The sequence below is a fragment of the Staurois parvus genome, unplaced genomic scaffold (assembly GCF_062004578.1).
Source record: "Staurois parvus isolate SC_StPar_1 unplaced genomic scaffold, SC_StPar_1.0 ptg000562l, whole genome shotgun sequence".
NCBI classification, from domain to species: domain Eukaryota; kingdom Metazoa; phylum Chordata; class Amphibia; order Anura; family Ranidae; genus Staurois; species Staurois parvus.
In genome coordinates, this window is record NW_028318358.1 from 8,381,808 (window position 1) to 8,399,436 (window position 17,629).

At 41.1% G+C, this 17,629-nt stretch overlaps 1 protein-coding gene across 1 annotated transcript in view; it reads left to right on the top strand.

Annotated features, from left to right (window-relative positions):
• The window catches only part of LOC149450807 (cyclic AMP-dependent transcription factor ATF-7-like), a 151,561-nt gene that overhangs the window by 9,828 nt on the left and 124,104 nt on the right, over positions 1 to 17,629 (top strand). The gene's annotated exons all lie outside the window — the stretch shown is intronic.

A 17,629-nucleotide genomic window follows, 5' to 3' on the forward strand; every position in this document is an offset into this window, starting at 1 on the left:
CCTCGATGTATAAATTTTTTTTTCACAATATGAAGTGTATGTCTGCTGATTTTTATATGCAATTGCTGGGCTTTTTTTTTCTTTTTTTTTTCTTCACTATAGCTCACAAGATTAGCTGTTACTTTCCCCAGAGTTAAAGGAAACTTTTTGTTTCTTTTAAGAAACTAAAAGGAAACATTTTCTTTTAACTTGGGGAAGTAAACTAAAAGAAAACTTTCTTTTAGCTGGGGGGAAAGTGAATTTCTGAGCTATAGTGAAGAAAAAAAAAAGTGGTTATTACATTTAAAACTAGCACCATAATAAAAAAAAAAAAACCAGCGTGGGGTCCCTCCTCCCATCCATACCAAGCCCTTCGTGTCTGGTATGGATTTTGAGGGGAACTCCCACTCCAAAATCTATACCAGACCCTTATCTGAGCATGCAGCCTGGCAGGTCAGGAAAGGAGGGGGAGGGGAAGAGCGAGTGCCCCCCCATCCTCCTGAACCGTACCAGGCCCTCAACATGGGGGGGAGGGGGGGGTCGCTTTGGGGCTGACAAGGGCCTCTTCCCCACAACCCTAGCCGGTGGTTGTCTGTGGCAGCAGGCATTGTGATTGACATTGGATCTACTTTGGGGGACATTATTTTAGATTTTTCTTTTAATAAAGGACTTGCCAAAGACAGTGTTGAGGGCATGTGGCCTGGTATGGTTCAGGAGGGGAGGGGGCGCTTGCTAGTCTCCCCACCTTTCCTGCCCTGCCAGGCTGCATGCTCGGATAAGGGTCTAGTGTGGATTTTGAGGGGACCCCCACACCATATTTTTTTTTTTTTTTTTTTTGCGTTGCTACGAGAGTTCCCCTCAAAATCCATACCAGACCCGAAGGGCTTGGTATGGATGGGAGGGACCCCATGTCTGTTTTTAAATTTTTTAATTGCCGTCAATTCTTTTACATTCAGCTGCCAGTGGGGAACCCTGCTGCCAGCTGAATCTTTAACACATGGTTGTCACTACTAAAATACCGCATGACTTGATAAAATAACTCATGCGGTATTTTAGTAGCGTTTACTTTTTTCTGACCTCAGGAACGGATTTTCAATGCATTCCTATGGGAAACGGCGTTTCAGTTTACAAATTTTTCGCTATACGAAAAGTCCTGCAGAACGAATTAAATTCGTAAACCGAGGTATTACTGTGTGTGTATGTGAGTATGTGTATATATACATATACAGTGGGGCAAAAAAGTATTTAGTCAGCCACCAATTGTGCAAGTTCTCCCACTTAAAAAGATGAGAGAGGCCTGTAATTGGCATCATAGGTAGACCTCAACTATGAAAGACAAAATGAGCAAAAAAATCCAGACAATCACATTGGCTGATTGGAAAGAATTTATTTGCAAATTATGGTGGAAAATAAGTATTTGGTAACCTACAAACAAGCAAGATTTCTGGCTCTCACAGACCTGTACCTTCTTCTTTAAGAGGCTCCTCTGTCCTGCACTCATTACCTGTATCAATGGCACCTGTTTGAACTTGTTATCAGTATAAAAGACACCTGTCCACAACCTCAAACAGTCACACTCCAAACTCCACTATGGTGAAGACCAAAGAGCTGTCGAAGGACACAAGAAACAAAATTGTAGACCTGCACCAGGCTGGGAAGACTGAATCTGCAATAGGCAAGCAGCTTGGTGTGAACAAATCAACTGTGGGAGCAATAATTAGAAAATGGAAGACCTACAAGACCACTGATAATCTCCCTCGATCTGGGGCTCCATGCAAGATCTCACCCCGTGGGGTCAAAATGATCACAAGAACGGTGAGCAAAAATCCCAGGACCACACGGGGGGACCTAGTGAATGACCTGCAGAGAGCTGGGACCAACGTAACAAAGGCTACCATCAGTAACTCACTACGCCGCCAGGGACTCAGATCCTGCAGTGCCAGACGTGTCCCCCTGCTTAAGCCAGTACATGTCCGGGCCCGTCTGAAGTTTGCTAGAGAGCATTTGGATGATCCAGAAGAGGATTGGGAAAATGTCATATGGTCAGATGAAACCAAAATAGAACTGTTTGGTAGAAACACAACTCGTCGTGTTTGGAGGAGAGAGAATGCTGAGTTGCATCCAAAGAACACCATACCTACTGTGAAGCATGGGGGTGGCAACATCATGCTTTGGGGCTGTTTCTCTGCAAAGGGACCAGGACGACTGATCCATGTACAGGACAGAATGAATGGGGCCATGTATCGTGAGATTTTGAGTGCAAACCTCCTTCCATCAGCAAGGGCATTGAAGATGAAATGTGACTGGGTCTTCCAACATGACAATGATCCCAAACATACCGCCCGGGCAATGAAGGAGTGGCTTCGTAAGAAGCATTTCAAGGTCCTGGAGTGGCCTAGCCTAGCCAGTCTCCAGATCTCGACCCCATAGAAAACCTTTGGAGGGAGTTGAAAGTCCGTGTTGCCCAGCGACAGCCCCAAAACATCACTGCTCTAGAGGAGATCTGCATGGAGGAATGGGCCAACATACCAGCAACAGTGTGTGCCAACCTTGTGAAGACTTACAGGAAACGTTTGACCTCTGTCATTGCCAACAAAGGATATATAACAAAGTATTGAAATGAACTTTTGATATTGACCAAATACTTATTTTCCACCATAATTTGCAAATAAATTCTTTCCAAATCAGCCAATGTGATTGTCTGGATTTTTTTTCTCATTTTGTCTGGCATAGTTGAGGTCTACCTATGATGCCAATTACAGGCCTCTCTCATCTTTTTAAGTGGGAGAACTTGCACAATTGGTGGCTGACTAAATACTTTTTTGCCCACTGTATAATAACATTTGCCCTAAAAATATCTACATATGTATATTTAAAAACAGCCAACATCCGGGATGTTTAGTTCATATCGTCCGATGCCCAGGAAATAAAATTCTGGGGGCCGGGCAGGTCTTTTTTTTTTTTTTTTTTTTACCTTTTAGCCCTGCTGCAGGAAAGTAGCAGCGTTCACCTATCAGGTGGAAAAATTTGAGCGGCAGCTTCCACACAGCCCACTATGGTACCAGCCTTGCCCCCCCCCACCAGTTCAGTGGGTGCTGGCGGGTATAGGGGAGGGGGAGGAACAGATACATCTCCTCCCCTCCCCTTCTTGTCCTGACACGGAAGTGATGTGTTGTCACTACCGGGTCCCTGTTGACAGATTTCCCAGCCATTAAGGCCAGGAAAGAATGTAATATGGTGCAATGTGCACTGCTTTACATCTAGTGGAGTACAGGGGAGATGAGCAGGGTCTTTTAGACTCTGGATGTCTCAATAAAGAGAACCCGTCACCAAAAAAATCAGATAGGGGACTTTGTCCCCTATGTGACGGGGGAAAAAAAAATATTTTTTTCCTTTATAAATGAAACATAAACACACACTCTGGGGTGCCTACGTATGAAAACGACGATTGAAATCACATTACATCGCCGCACACACCAGAATGAGAGCAATAATTCTAGCAGCAGACCTCCTCCATAACACTATACTGATGACCTATAAAGGACTTTAAAAGCATTGCCTATAGAAAATATAGGGTACTAAAGTTTGTTGCAATTTCACAAGTGCACGCAAACTTAAAGTTTGACTTGTTGGAGATCTGTTTACTCAATGCAACCTTATCTTTTACATTTGACAAACAAATTGGATAATTTATTGCTTTTTGTTCCCTAAAATTAACTTTAATGTATTTTTTTACTGAAATTTTGTGTTTCCTAGACCATTCCTTTTCCTTTTGTGGTAATATCGTGTGACATAAAAAATTGGAACTACCACTATTGTATTCTCTAGGATCTCTTGATTTCAGAAAATATATAATGTTTGGAGGTTTTGTGTAATCTTCAGGCATAAAATAATTTTTTTTTTTTTAAACGTGTGCAAAAAAAACACAAAAGCGGCTCTGGGCATCAAAAGGGATAAAGGATAAGCTCGACACTCCCCTTTCCTGACAAGCACCCAATCTGTGCTCACTACACTGCAAGGCGTCTCCCTGCCAGTCCCGGAGTGCAGTACTGCAGACAAGCAGGGAGGGGAGAAGGAGATAAACAGCGCAATGATAAAAATATTAAATGTTTTAGTCGCCATAAAGCCCCTTTTTGTTTTTAAAAGCCACAGACAGTCCTTACAGCGTCTCAGATTTCAATACGGTTTTGGTTAATGTGTATTTTTTTTTTTTTTTCATCAGGACAAGTAGATTGGGCCCCTGATTTAGTTCCTGAACAAGTAGTTTTTTAAAAAATGTCCACACCCCTAGAACATAAAAACAAATAGTAGTATATTAACTAATTGATAGTGCTCTCAAAGTGATTAAATGTAATCAAAGTCCATTATTAAGAAAGTCTTATGAAGATCTCTACTAATCATTCCAAAAGTGCTTGTCCACAGTGCAAGGTCCTCCACCACCATGCCCTCACCAGAAGGCCAATGATCAATAGCCTATAGCCCAATCTTGAGAGACCTCCACAGATCACTTCTCAGTACTGCTGGTCATACAACCTAGGGGAAACCGCTCACCACACGGAGCCCAGAAGATAAATATATAGTGTAGTAATTTAATATATTCAAAACTGCAGCATTAAAACCAGAGTATAACAATCTTCCACTTGAAAAAGCCAACAAACAATTGTGTCTGAACTTACTAAGATGGCTGCAGATCCAGGACTCAGAAATATCGATGTCAACACATAAGGCTCCAAACCCATGCACACAGGCGTTTGAATTTAAGCCCAAAATATGCTGGATTTTTTTATGGCAGAACCTGGCAGAAAAATAAGCTTCTAATCTCAGGTGTGTATGGTGTAAATGCATTTTACTGTCCAGAACATCAGTTAATTCTGGCTATTAATAATGTGCAAATTATGCATAAGCTCCTCTGCATGCGCACATTTTGTTTTTTGTTTTTTTGTCTCTAAATTCTGTTCTTGGGGCATTAAAAAAAGAGCCAAATGCCTATAACAGCAGGATTTTTTTTCTGCTCTTGTGCTTCATGCCTAAAGCAGAATTCCAAGTATATATATTTTATACATTGTTACAATGGTCCGGATTAGACCAAGGTAACTATGTACATACCATACCAGTTGGATCCCTGTAGAACAGTGGTCGCCAGATGCGGCCCTTTGCTTTCTTTTATCCGGCCCTTGGGACACTATTTCATTTACCGACACCAATAATGGGGCACAATTCCTCCCAATGACACCAATGATGGGCCATAGTTCCTCCCAATAACACCAACAATTGGGCCAAATGGCACTAATGATGGGGCACAATTCCTTCTACTGACACCAGTGATGGGGCACAATTCCCCCCGATGACACCAACAATGGGGCACAATTCCTCCCAATTACATCAACGATGAGGCACAATTCCTCCCTATCACACCAACGATGGGACACTATTCCTACCAATGATGGGGCACTATTCCTACCAATGACACCAATGAAGGGGCCCAATGACACCAATGATGGGGCACAATTCCTACCAATGACACCAAGGATGGGTCATTGTTTACTCCAACTGATGCTGGGACATTTTCTACTCCTGATGGTCACAGTGTGGCCCCTCTGAAGCCTTAAGGACAGTAAACTGGAGCTTTGTTTAAAAAGTTTGGAGACCCCCTGCTCTAGAAGCTGGAAATCACTGAACTAGAAACTTTCTTCAGGTGATTTCTACTTCTGGTTGCTGTGCTGAGCAGCTTCCCTGCTGCATTCTGAACTCAGGAGGTCGGCCCGGTCAGAGCAGGCACCATTCTGAGAATTGTTTGCATTTTCTGAATGAGTGCAAAGCATTCAGTTGGATGAGGTGTATAGGCAAAGGTGTTTTTAAAGTCTCGATGCCTGACTCCATCCTAAACTTTTTATTTAGGTTTGGACAGCATAGGAATGGATAAGAACCCCTGTAATTTTTTTCAGCAGTCTGTAACCCTTTGGAGTGATCTGTCACTTCCTGTAGGACAAGAAGTAATGGAAAATCTCTCCTTTGGGCACACTCATTTTTCAGAAAGCTAGGGATAGTTTACCTCCACTAGCTATTTTCCATCTGTGTCTTCCTGTCCCAGTGACAATCGCTCCTTTTGCGGTTTGTCTTGCTATCACAGGGCATGAGAAGTGAGGTAAAACCTATACATCTGGGTCATGGACAGCCATACAATTTAGATAAATTTTCTTCAAGTTTATCCTGAACTAAAAAAAAAAAAAAATGTTAATGTTGTCTGGTGTTGGGCTTAAAAGTATATGTAAGTGCAATCACTAAAATTTTTTGTCTGCTTTACAGGATAAGTTCACTTTAAAAAAAAAAAAAATAATAATAATAATAATAAATGCACCTATTTTTTTGCGGGTAAAAAAAAAATGGTGCATTTCCTATTATTTATTTTTTTTTGTTTGTAGGAGCCTTGAAAGCACTGCACCTGCGAGCAACAGCTTACAAATATTATACAAATATGGGGAGCGTTCAGGTCAAATCGGGACCTCAAATTTTACAGGTGTAAAAAGGGATACTAGCATGACAGTACTACACGCAGTAGTAAGTGGGAAGCGTGTTCTATTGCTGATATGCTGCAGACCAGTCCAGAGACTGTTAATCAAGATGGCAGACAGCAGTGTAGAGCATTCATGGAACAGAATGTGGTGACGAAGTTTCCTGTGCACGAAGGTGTAAAATCTGTGTATCTACAGAAGACTTCAAGCACAGTACTGCAGTACGCAGTAAGACATTTGAATGGTGTAAACATTTCAAAGATGGCCGTATATCCAGCAGTGGCTGTGGTGGTTCCCAGTCCACAGTAATAATTTCTGTGAACAATCAGTGCGTGCAATGCCTGATCCTGGATAATCAATGCATAAATTGTACAAGAGAAGAATCTTTCTGTGGGAATGGTGAACACAATCATTCACGAATGTCCTAGGATGGTTCAGGTGTACTGACAAACATTTTTTTTTTTTTAATGCCAAAGCTTTCCGGGCATTAGTTAAATGCTGGGATAAGTGTATAAATGTAGCAGGTGAGTATATCCAGATATAAAAAATAAATGCAGTTTCTGCTTTGTTCAATTTATTTCTTTTTATTATATAAAGTCAAAAGTCCCAGTTTGACTTGAACGCCCCTTGTGTGTAGTATTGCTGCAATCATCAGGAGCAGAAGCATTTATCTCCGGGTTGTTCTTTGGTGGTAGGTTATAGTAATAGCAAGAAATAGAGAGCTACATTTAAAAATAATAAATATAGATGGATATGCTGAGTAGGGCCTAAATGGTGCACTTATTTTCTTTCTTTTTTTTATCCAATCTAAAACGCACTGACACTATTTGACACTGATACCAAATTAAATTGTTTTCAATCTTTCCTTTAACCACTTCCTATGGCCGAATGGCAGCCGGCAAAAACGCTCTCCTTTCCGGGTGGACGCCATATGGTGTCCTTTCAGGCATGCGCAGTGTGCGCGCCTGCAGAGCCGCGCAGCGGCGCGATCTGTCACCGGCCGTGTACCTTAGACACGGCCGATGACAGATCTGAGTACCGGCCCCCTTGCCGGTACCATGTGACCTGCTGTGACCAATCACAGCAGGTCACATGACAGTTGTATACAATGGATGGCTTCATTCATGCCATCCATTGTATACTAGTGTGTCTAGCTGTGGATAGTCACAGCGATCACATGCACAAGCTGGGTCAATCACAGCCCAGCTGTGTCATGTGATTAGCCGTGGCCAAATCACAGCTAAGCACAAAAAAACCCTGAATGAATCGATGTCATTCAGGTAAATGCTTGCTTATAGAAAAGTAATTCTTTGCTATAAGCAAATTTTGTAAAAAAAAAAAAAAAATACTGATCACTTCCCTAAAGTAGTACAAAGTTACTATGGTAACATTGTACTACTTTGGTCATAGTGAAATATGAAAAAAAATCTTAAATTTAATAAAAAATTAAAAATAATAAAATTTAAATTTTTTTTTTTAAAATGTTATATATATCTTTTTTTCATACTGTCACCAGTCATTGTCCCTGATCACCACCATGCCAGTTATATGATGACGCTGTACTGCACTGGTGACAGTATGTAAAAAAAAAAAATTGTGAAAATAATTTTTTCATTTTCCGAAAAATTATGACAAAAAAAATACAACTTCAAAAAACTCGCCATGCCTCTTATGAAGTACGTCGGACTGTCTACTCTGCAAAAAGGGGTCATTTGGGGGATATCTGTACTGTTCTGACATTCTTGGACCTCAAGAAATTAGATTGGCTGTCAGTACTTCAGGATTGATCAATATTCAGATATATCCCATAGTTTGTGAACTCTATAACTGTCCTACAAACTAAAAAATACATCCTAATTTGGGTTATTTTCACTAAAGACATGTAGCAGAATACATCTCGGCCTAAATTTATGAAGAACAATTATTTATTTGCAAACTTTTATAACAGAAACAAAGAAACTTTTTTTTTTTTTTTGTTAATTTAGCAAAAAATAAAAACCCCAGTGGTGATTAAATACCACCAAAAGAAAGCTCTAGTTGTGTGAAGAAAATGATAACATTTTAGTTTGGGTACAGTGTTGTATGACCGCGCAATTGTCATTCAAAGTGTGAGAGCGCAGAAACCTGAAAAATGGCCTGGGCAGGAAGGGGTAAAAGTGCCCGGTATGGAAGCGGTTAATATACTGACCCTGACCTAGAGAAAACTTTGACTTGCCTATTTTATTCATTAATTTTTTTTCATGCACTTTCCTTTGTTTTAAGATTTCTCCTCCAGCAAGGATCTAAAAATGCAATGCATCTTTCTCCATTCAAGAAGAGAAAAACACAGGTGGGCTAAACAGTGATTGATCATTGTGATAACCACTCAAAGGCTATCACAGTGATCAGGAACCAGGCCTCCCAGTTTCTGCTTATTAGTAGGAGACCTGGAATTCTCCTTGCTACTAAATATTGCACGGTCTACTGTTAGTGGTATTATAACTAAGTGGAAGCAACTGGGAACAGCAACTCAGCCACTAAGTAGTAGGCTATGTAAAATGACAGAGTGGGGTCAGTGCATGCTGAAGCGCACAGTGCGCAAAAGTCAGCAGCTGTCTGCAGAGCCAATAGCTAAAGACCTCCAAATTTCGTGTGACCTTCAGATTAGCACAACAACAGTGCGTAGAGAGCTTCATGGAATGGGTTTCCATGGCCAAGCAGCTGCATCTAAGACTTACATCACCAAGTGCAATGCAAAGCGTCGGATGCAGTGGTGTAAAGCATGCCGCCACTTGACTCTAGAGGGGGGATTATGGTGTGGGGTTGTTTTTCAGAGGTTTGGCTTGACCTCTTAGTTCCAGTGAAGGGAACTCTTAAGGCATCAGCACACCAAGACATTTTGGACAATTTCATGCTCCAAACTTTGTGGGAACAGTTTGGGGATGGCCCCTTCCTGTTCCAACATGACTGCACACCAGTGCACAAAGCAAGGTCCATAAAGACATGGATGAGCGAGTTTGGGGTGGAGGAACTTGACTGGCCTACACCTGACCTCAACACAATAGAACACCTTTGGGATGAAGAGTGGAGCCTGTGAGCCAGGCCTTCTCGTTCGACATCAGTGCCTGACCTCACAAATGTGCTCCTAGAAGAATGGTCAAACATTCCCATAGACAGACTCCTAAACCTTGTGGACAGCCATCTCAGAGGAGTTGAAGCTGTTATAGCTGCTGAGGGTGGGCCAACTCAATATTGAACCCTACAGACTAAGACTGGAATGTTGATGTGCCTGCAAAGGCAGGTGTCCAAATACGTTTGGCAATATATTGTATGTATATGCTCTTCTGGAAGGGATAAAGGAGATTTATGGTCAAAGCATATAATTTCATTTTAGAACATCAGCTTTGTAATGACAAGAGAACCAATTAGTTATATCTGTTCAAGTAAGCCTTTGTTTCTCTCCTTTCACATTGTGAGTTCTGCCTGTCTGCTGGCCATCTCCTGGATTCCCTGTATACTTTGCAGCTTCTCTTCTTCTGTTTTACTTTTGATTTCTAAGGACTACATATCCCATGGTACCTTGCTGCCTTCAAGCAATGATTCCTGTACTGACTCCGCCTCCTGAAACTCCTCCTCTCAGCACCTATATAGTTCAGAAGGCAGGTTCTGTGAAATGTACACCACAGCAGTGCCTACTCACAGGGCATAGTGAAAACTTGTCACAGAATTCAAGGAAGTAAATGTGTGGGGATCTTCACAACATAGGTATACAAAATATTGTTCAGATTAATAGGAGTAGGCTAGAAATAATTTAATTACATTGTGTTAAGGAATATATGATTTTATATGCAATTATTTTAGTAAATATAAACTGCTAAATATCTTTTCTCATCAGCAGTTGGAGCAGTCTTGTAACTTTTATCTGTGTCCAGCCAAGCACTTGTTAAAACTTGTAGGAGGAGTTTTAATTTTGCTCTTGAAGGATGCAGAACCCCTGACCTCTGCCTGGACAGTGCTGATTGGCCCTGTGCAGATCACACGCACCCAAGTAAAAAAAAAAAAGACCTGCAGCAATACGCACCAAACTGAGCATGTGCAGAGTGACTCCACATGATATTTCTTATCAGGAGATAAGAGGGGGACACTGAAAGAAGGGGAGGATCAGAGAAGGCCAGGATCAAACAGCCTTTTTACACAATGCAGAGAATTAACCCCTTATGTTCCACAGTGAGTACAAGTATGCTTTACTGCATATACAGACTGGATTTTACTGTTGTGGGTTTAGTAACACTTTAACTAAAGTGGTGCCTTAGGTTCACACATGTGGCTCTGCGAGCCACGTTTGCATGGGCACTGCAGCATATTCATTTGAATGGGCTGCTGTGCCTCCTAAAACACAGGGGAAAGGTCTTTGCAGCATTTTAGAAATTGCAGCCCCTACAGGAACCTCAAATGCACTGCAGTTCCAAGTGTGGGAGCCAATTCTAGTTCATGCGATGTGCCACATAGGTGCACACCCACAGTGGGATCCACCCACACACATTTTACCTAGCCTTAGTGTAATTAAACCCCAAACAAAATATATTGCAGCTTACTAGTCCTTGGAATGGTGGCTGCATGCTATTCTCTCTCTCTCCTTTTTTTTTTTTTTTTTTTTTTTTTGTCCCCAAGCCTTTTCGCTGCTCTCCCGATATGGACTACAATCCTGTCCATATCTCTTCATCTCCACTACATGGGAGACAGGGTATCTGGTAGTTTACAGAAGATAGCTAGAAAGGCTGAAATTCCTCTGTGCAGCTCACAGGAACTGACAGTGCACTGTTGACCATGTTAGCTTAACCACTTGCCCTCCAGACTATTTACCCACCTTCCTGACCGGGCCATTTTTTTTTTTTCGATACGGAGCTGCATTACTTTGACAATTGTGCTGTCATGCAACACTGCACCCAAATAAAATTTACGTCCTTTTTTCCAACAAATAGAGCTTTCTTTTGGTGGTATTTGATCGCCTCTGCATTTTTTTTATTTTTTGCGTTCTAAACAAAAAAAGACTGACAATTTTGAAGAAAAAAACCCAATATTTTTGACTTTTTGCTATTAAACATGTCAAGTAAAAAAATCTAATTTTGTCATAAGTTTATATGTGTAAATTAATTGGTTTATGTGAAAGTTCTAGTATTTACAAATGGCAGTATGTATACTGGATTTTTTTTTTTTTTTTTTTTTTTAATAGTAATGGACGCAATCAGCAACTTATAGTGGGATTGGGGGGGAAAAGACTGTCACTGACATCCCCAGTGAGACCAATACACTGATCAGTGATAATAAAAAGCACTGGCACTGTACTAATGATACTGGGCAGACAGGGGTTAACATCTGGGGTGATCAAAGGGTTAACTGTGTGCTGTTTTACTATGTGGGCTGAGTGTGCTTTACACTGTAAGCACACTGCTTTGTATGGCTCTGCTATTGACAACCGAGGCCATGAATGGCGGCATAGGTAGGGCACACAGGTGCGCGTCCCCTACCCAGAAATGCAAAATCACGTGTGTGTAGATATACGTGATTTTGCACAGCCGTGCCGCCCTGTAGCAGTACTTCTGCTATAGAGCGGCGCGGAAGAGGTTAAAGTGATTCTAAACGTTTGTGTGGGTTTTCTTTTTCTTTTTAATAACAAACATGTCATACATACTTGCTCTGTGTAATGGTTTTGCAAAGAGCAGCTCAGATTCTTCTCCTCTTGGATCCCCCATTGGTGCTCCCACCCCTTTCTGTTCCACTCCCTATGCATACATTGATTTCTTTCCAACACAGCAATACTGCAGTCTTGACCTCCAGAGAAGCCTGCCCATGAACAGTGTATTAAAAGGGCTTTTGGGAGATGTAGTTCTGGAGGTATACTTACATCAGTAGGAACCAACTTTGCATCATCTCCTGCAAAATTTGTACAAGACTGGTAATGCCATAGAGAGTAATAAAAGCTGTTTCTTACTACGGAAACATAATACAAAAACAAAATGAGGTTTTCTTCTACTTCAAGAAAATCTGGACTCTTAAACATTTGTCGCCCAGTGTACAATATTCAATGGATATTGAGCATGCTTCACATTGACCATAAAACACTGATCTAGTTTAATATCGGGAGCCCTGAGAGGAACAAAAAACAATTGAGGATAGAATTGTAACCTTCATGAACAGTGTTTGGAAGACTGTTTGTGATCTATATACATTTGAGTTGGTATAAAAGTTCCCAGTCTTATTGCTATTATTTGCTCATGTGTACTTTGAAGAATGATACATATAAACATAACTTTAGATTCCACTTTGAAAAGTGGACCAGGCAGCTGACTGCAGAAAGTTATCATAACATGGAAAACATGAATTCATTTTTTTTATTATTATTTATTTGTTTTGCACCTTGATGTTGTTATATAGTGATCTTTTCTGCTTCTATTCGTGTTTTTTTTTTTTTTTTTTTATAATTTTCAGAACATAGAATTCATATTTCATGAATAAATGTGTGTATAAATATGGTTTGCTGGTACTCACTAGCATTTCTCTTTAGAATCTCGCAACCCATGTTCTTTGTTTCTGCCTCCTAAGATGATGTACGTCAGTCAGATTTAGTTTCAACTTGCAGTATCATTCTTCTTCAGAATTCAGCTGAGATAAGCCTGTGCAACTATTCTGTGGTTACACGAATTAATGAATGGCTGCTATAGACCGCTTTCACTGGAACTCTGAAAGGTGCATTCTTGTAAGGCCCTCACTACCCAAAACGTTTATTATAGAATTGGGTGGATGCCGGTGAGGTGACTCCTCTTCTGGCCACTTGCAGTTAGTCAGCCCCAATGTTGAGGCCTTTCTAGGAGCATTACAAACTTGAAGCTGCATAATTTATTTTTCTGTTATTAACAGTCGTCAAGTCAGAGCATGGCAGCGTTATTTGGCCTGGGAATGGGTGACTGGTCAGGTGTGATGGGGAGCTGTAACAAAGAAATATGTCATTTCAGAAATATAGGGGATGATTTACTAAAACTGGAGAGTGCAAAATCTGGTGCAGCTGTGCATAGAAACCAATCAGCTTCCAGGTTTTATTGTTAAAGCATAACCGAACAAGCTGAAATTAGAAGCTGATTTGTTTCTCTGCAGAGCTGCACTTGATTTTGCACTCTCCAGTTTTAGTAAATCAGCCCCATAGTCACAAATATATGAATATGGTGTTGGGTTGCTCCCAGACAACCAGAACCATATTTCTTTTTGGTGGCAATAGATAGACTTTACAGTAACCCTGTGACTACAGGGTGCACACTCAGCTATGCCCACTCTTTAAAAGAAGATGCAGCGTACTTACCTATCCTTTGTTTTAGTCTGCAGTGGCGCAGGATCAGCAATGCAGTGGAGTTGGAAGACACAGACTGTCTGGAAGGTAAGTATACAACATCTTTTACATGGGGCTTAGTTGATTTTGGACCCAGTAGTGAGAAGGTAGCTTTAAACATACCATGCAGAGCTCTGTAAAATTTGTGTACAGGCTGATAGCTGACCTAGAGAATCACCTACCTGACAGTCCTACCAACGTGTTGTCTGTTTGTTTTTAAGAGTGGAGTGGCTGCTGGGAGTCATGTGACCTAATGAAGCAAAATGTTGGATTACTTCTTTAAGCTGGCCATATATAGCTCATGTTTTGTCTGAATCTTGCTGATTCACCTGAAATTCTAACTGTGGATGGCCCTATTAGCTTTCCCTACCCACCAGCCTTAGGCTAGCCATATATCCATAGATTTCTCTTATTTAGCACACAGGCTGAACAAGAAGAAATCAAGTCAGTTCCTCCATTCTTGCAAAAGAATGTGGATGGAAAAATCTCCATTACTTACTGTTGTATTGAGACAGCCTTACCCACCCACAGCTGTTGGAATACTCACACAGTGACTGTATCTGATAGGATACAATCGCTGTTCGTCTGACAAGTTCGCACCCTCCCTCTTTGATTTTTTATTTTTTTTTAAGTGAACAAGCCACCTGGTTCCGACAGGGTAACTCTTGCCTCGAATTTCAGCTTATTCAGAAGGTATTGGCAGAAATTCCAGTTGGGTATTGCCACCTTTGGTCTGCTTCCATAATATTTTTGGGAATTTTGTCGGGTCTATGCCAAGAGTTTGGATATTCTTTAAAACTTGTTTTCTTCCTTTTTTTTTTTTTTTTTTTTTTTTTTGTTTATTGATTAGCTTTAACACAGTACTGTAAATCAAAGAACACTTTTTGGAGAAAATCTGCTTACAGGAATATAAGTACAGGATCATAACTGGCAGGCAGCCAGGTATCCTTTCTGCCATCTGAATTGTTTGGATTGCTAGGCTACAGAATGGATTGTGTTTCATCCTGGTCGAAAACACTACATATGTATCATATACTTAAAGTGAATGTATTCCACAGGCTATTTTTTGACAGATGTATTAACCTCTTCCGCTTCATGAACAGTGTCTAGTAAATCCAAAGTCTGAGAAGTTTAAAGTAGAGCTATAGGCAAAACGTTTTCTCATTTTGGATAAAGTAAGGGAGGGTTATAACCCCTGTCAGATTTTTTTTTTTTTTCTTTTCACCATCTGTGTCCCATTGCAGAGATTTCCCTTCATTTCCTGTCCCAATGCCAATCAGGAAGTGAGAGGAAATTCCTGCAAATTAAGGGAATTCCTTGGGGACCCCCAGGTCACTAGAACATTGGAAGATTTCCCCTCTTTTTTTTGTTTGATTTTCCCTATTACTTTTCAGGGTTCTCGTCAGGAAAGGGGAGTGTTGGGCTCTTTTAGTGCTTAGCAGAAGCGCATTTTCTGAGCAAGTAATTAGGGCACCAGCCCCAATGAGGAAAAAAAGTGTATTTCTTCAGGTAACCCTTGCACATGGAAGCACTTGGATGCGCAGTACTAGCGCTTACTGAGCAGCCAAATCAAGCTCTGGTGTCCGCTCTGTATAGACCCCGTTCACACCTGGGCATTTTGGGATTGCGACATAATCACTGCGATTCTGCTCGCAATCTCAAAACACACTACAATCTCAAAATGCAGGTTCAGGTATAATTATTTTCAAGGACACCTAAAATGTGGTGTAGTATTGTCACACAATTAAGGCTCCGTTCACATGCCAAGATTCTGCCCACGTTTTCAAAACGCGCTGTTAAAATGTGAATTCGCTCATCACCGTGTTCAGGTTCCATTAATTTCAATGGCACCTAAAAATTCTGCCACGATTGCTGCGTGATTTTTCATGCTGCGATTCCACAAACAAAATCACGCAACGTGCGTCGTCCAAAAGAAGTTCTTTAACTTCTGTTGGGTGATACGCATTGCACGTTTTTGTTTGCGCAATCACGGCAGAATCGCCCAGCGTTTTCAGGTGCTATTGAAATGAAAAGCACCTGAACACGCTGTTGAGTGATTTCACATTTTAACAGCACGTTTTGAAATTGGGCAGAATCGTGACAATTCAAAACACCTATATATGAATAGAGTCTTACTGTGCTGCAGTTCACATCATGTGAACCTTGCAGGAGCTTATTTTGGGCAACAAGCTTCACGTGATGTGATTTGCTGTGCGACAGTCGTGGCAATACGGCACGTTTTTGGTGCCATTAAAAATAATGGCACCTGAAACTGCGTTTTGCGATTGTGGGCAGAATTGTAGTGATTCTACCGCGATCCCAGGTGTGAATGAAGCCGCCCTGGTTCACACATGTGCAATTCTGCATGCATTTTCAAATGCACAAATACGCATGACAGGCTAGATATTATGTGTTCCCATTGCGGTTGTTCACACAGATGCGATCCACATGCATTGCGTTTTTAGTGCCATTACGAAAAGGTTCCTGTGCGAGTTTGTAGTGGTGCGTTCCAGACTCGCGAGTGATAGGGTAGAATGGCATGCGGAGATAAGTGTTCACATAGGATTGTTATTGACCAGAGTTTTTTGCATTGAAGTGAATAGAGGGTGTTTTTGCATTCACGTCAGTGAGGGGTGTGTTTTTCATTGAAGTCGATGGGAGGCGAGTTTTCATTGAAGTCGATGGGAGGTGATGTTGCATTGTCGTCAGTGGGAGGTAGTTGTGGAGAGAGGGAACCCCCACCTGCATGACCCGGGTGTTGGGCAATATAAATCATGCATCCCTGAGGTATTATAATCCATCTCCACTCTGTTCAAAACTAAAAAAAAAAATGTTTGCCTTTAGATATACTTTAAAGCAAGTTTTGCTCAGCGGGTTCTGGACTTTTATGGAAAAGTGAACTGAGTGGCTCCGGAACCACCTGATCACTTTTACTGTACTTGAGACTTATTTGGTTTCTATTTACATGACACAACCTTGTCTTTTTTTTTATTTTGTACACAAGAAATTGGATCTTAAATTTGCTTTGTGCGCACTATAAATTATTTTATTGCATAGATTTGATAAGCAGCTGCACAAACACCACGCAATATAAATTCTAGTACCATATTTTTATTTTACAGAACCTCTGTGTTCAGAAAATTAATAATGTTTTAAGGGTTTTAAAGAAGTACAGCCAAAGCTCAGTTCATTCTGCACTCTTGTGACCCATTTTCAGCTGACAGCGGGCTGAAGCCTGCTGTCGGCTGACGTCACACAGCTGATCCCAACTTTGAAGTGTCTGGAGCGGCACCTGGCTCAGCCTTATAGCAAGGCGCTGAGAGCCTGAGCCAACTGCTCCCTCCCCCTCCACAGCCCAGTGTTCCAGTGAGCACCGGGGGGGGGGGGGGGGGGGGCAGAGCAGACAGCAGTGACAGTTATTGCACTCTGATCACAGTGGTGGCCTTTTTATCCAAAAATATTCCATATACATCCACTACTTAATGCCCCTGTAATCTATTTTTCATTAAATTGTTTCTTATGCCTCTTGTACGCTGGACATTATAAAACCACCAGTAGCGCTAGATGTAGAATGCCGCAATAAAAATGTGAGTTTTGCTGCTTTTTTTTTTTTTTACCATTTTTGCATTAGTATTTTTCAGAGTTTTTAGCAAAACTATACTCCCACAAAAGCTTGAGCCACAAAAATGCTTATAAAAGCCAGCTAGCCATGTTTTATAGCCTTAGAGCTGAGATGCTCCTCTTCAAAGACAGTAGTTCTGCATTTTTTTTTCCCAGC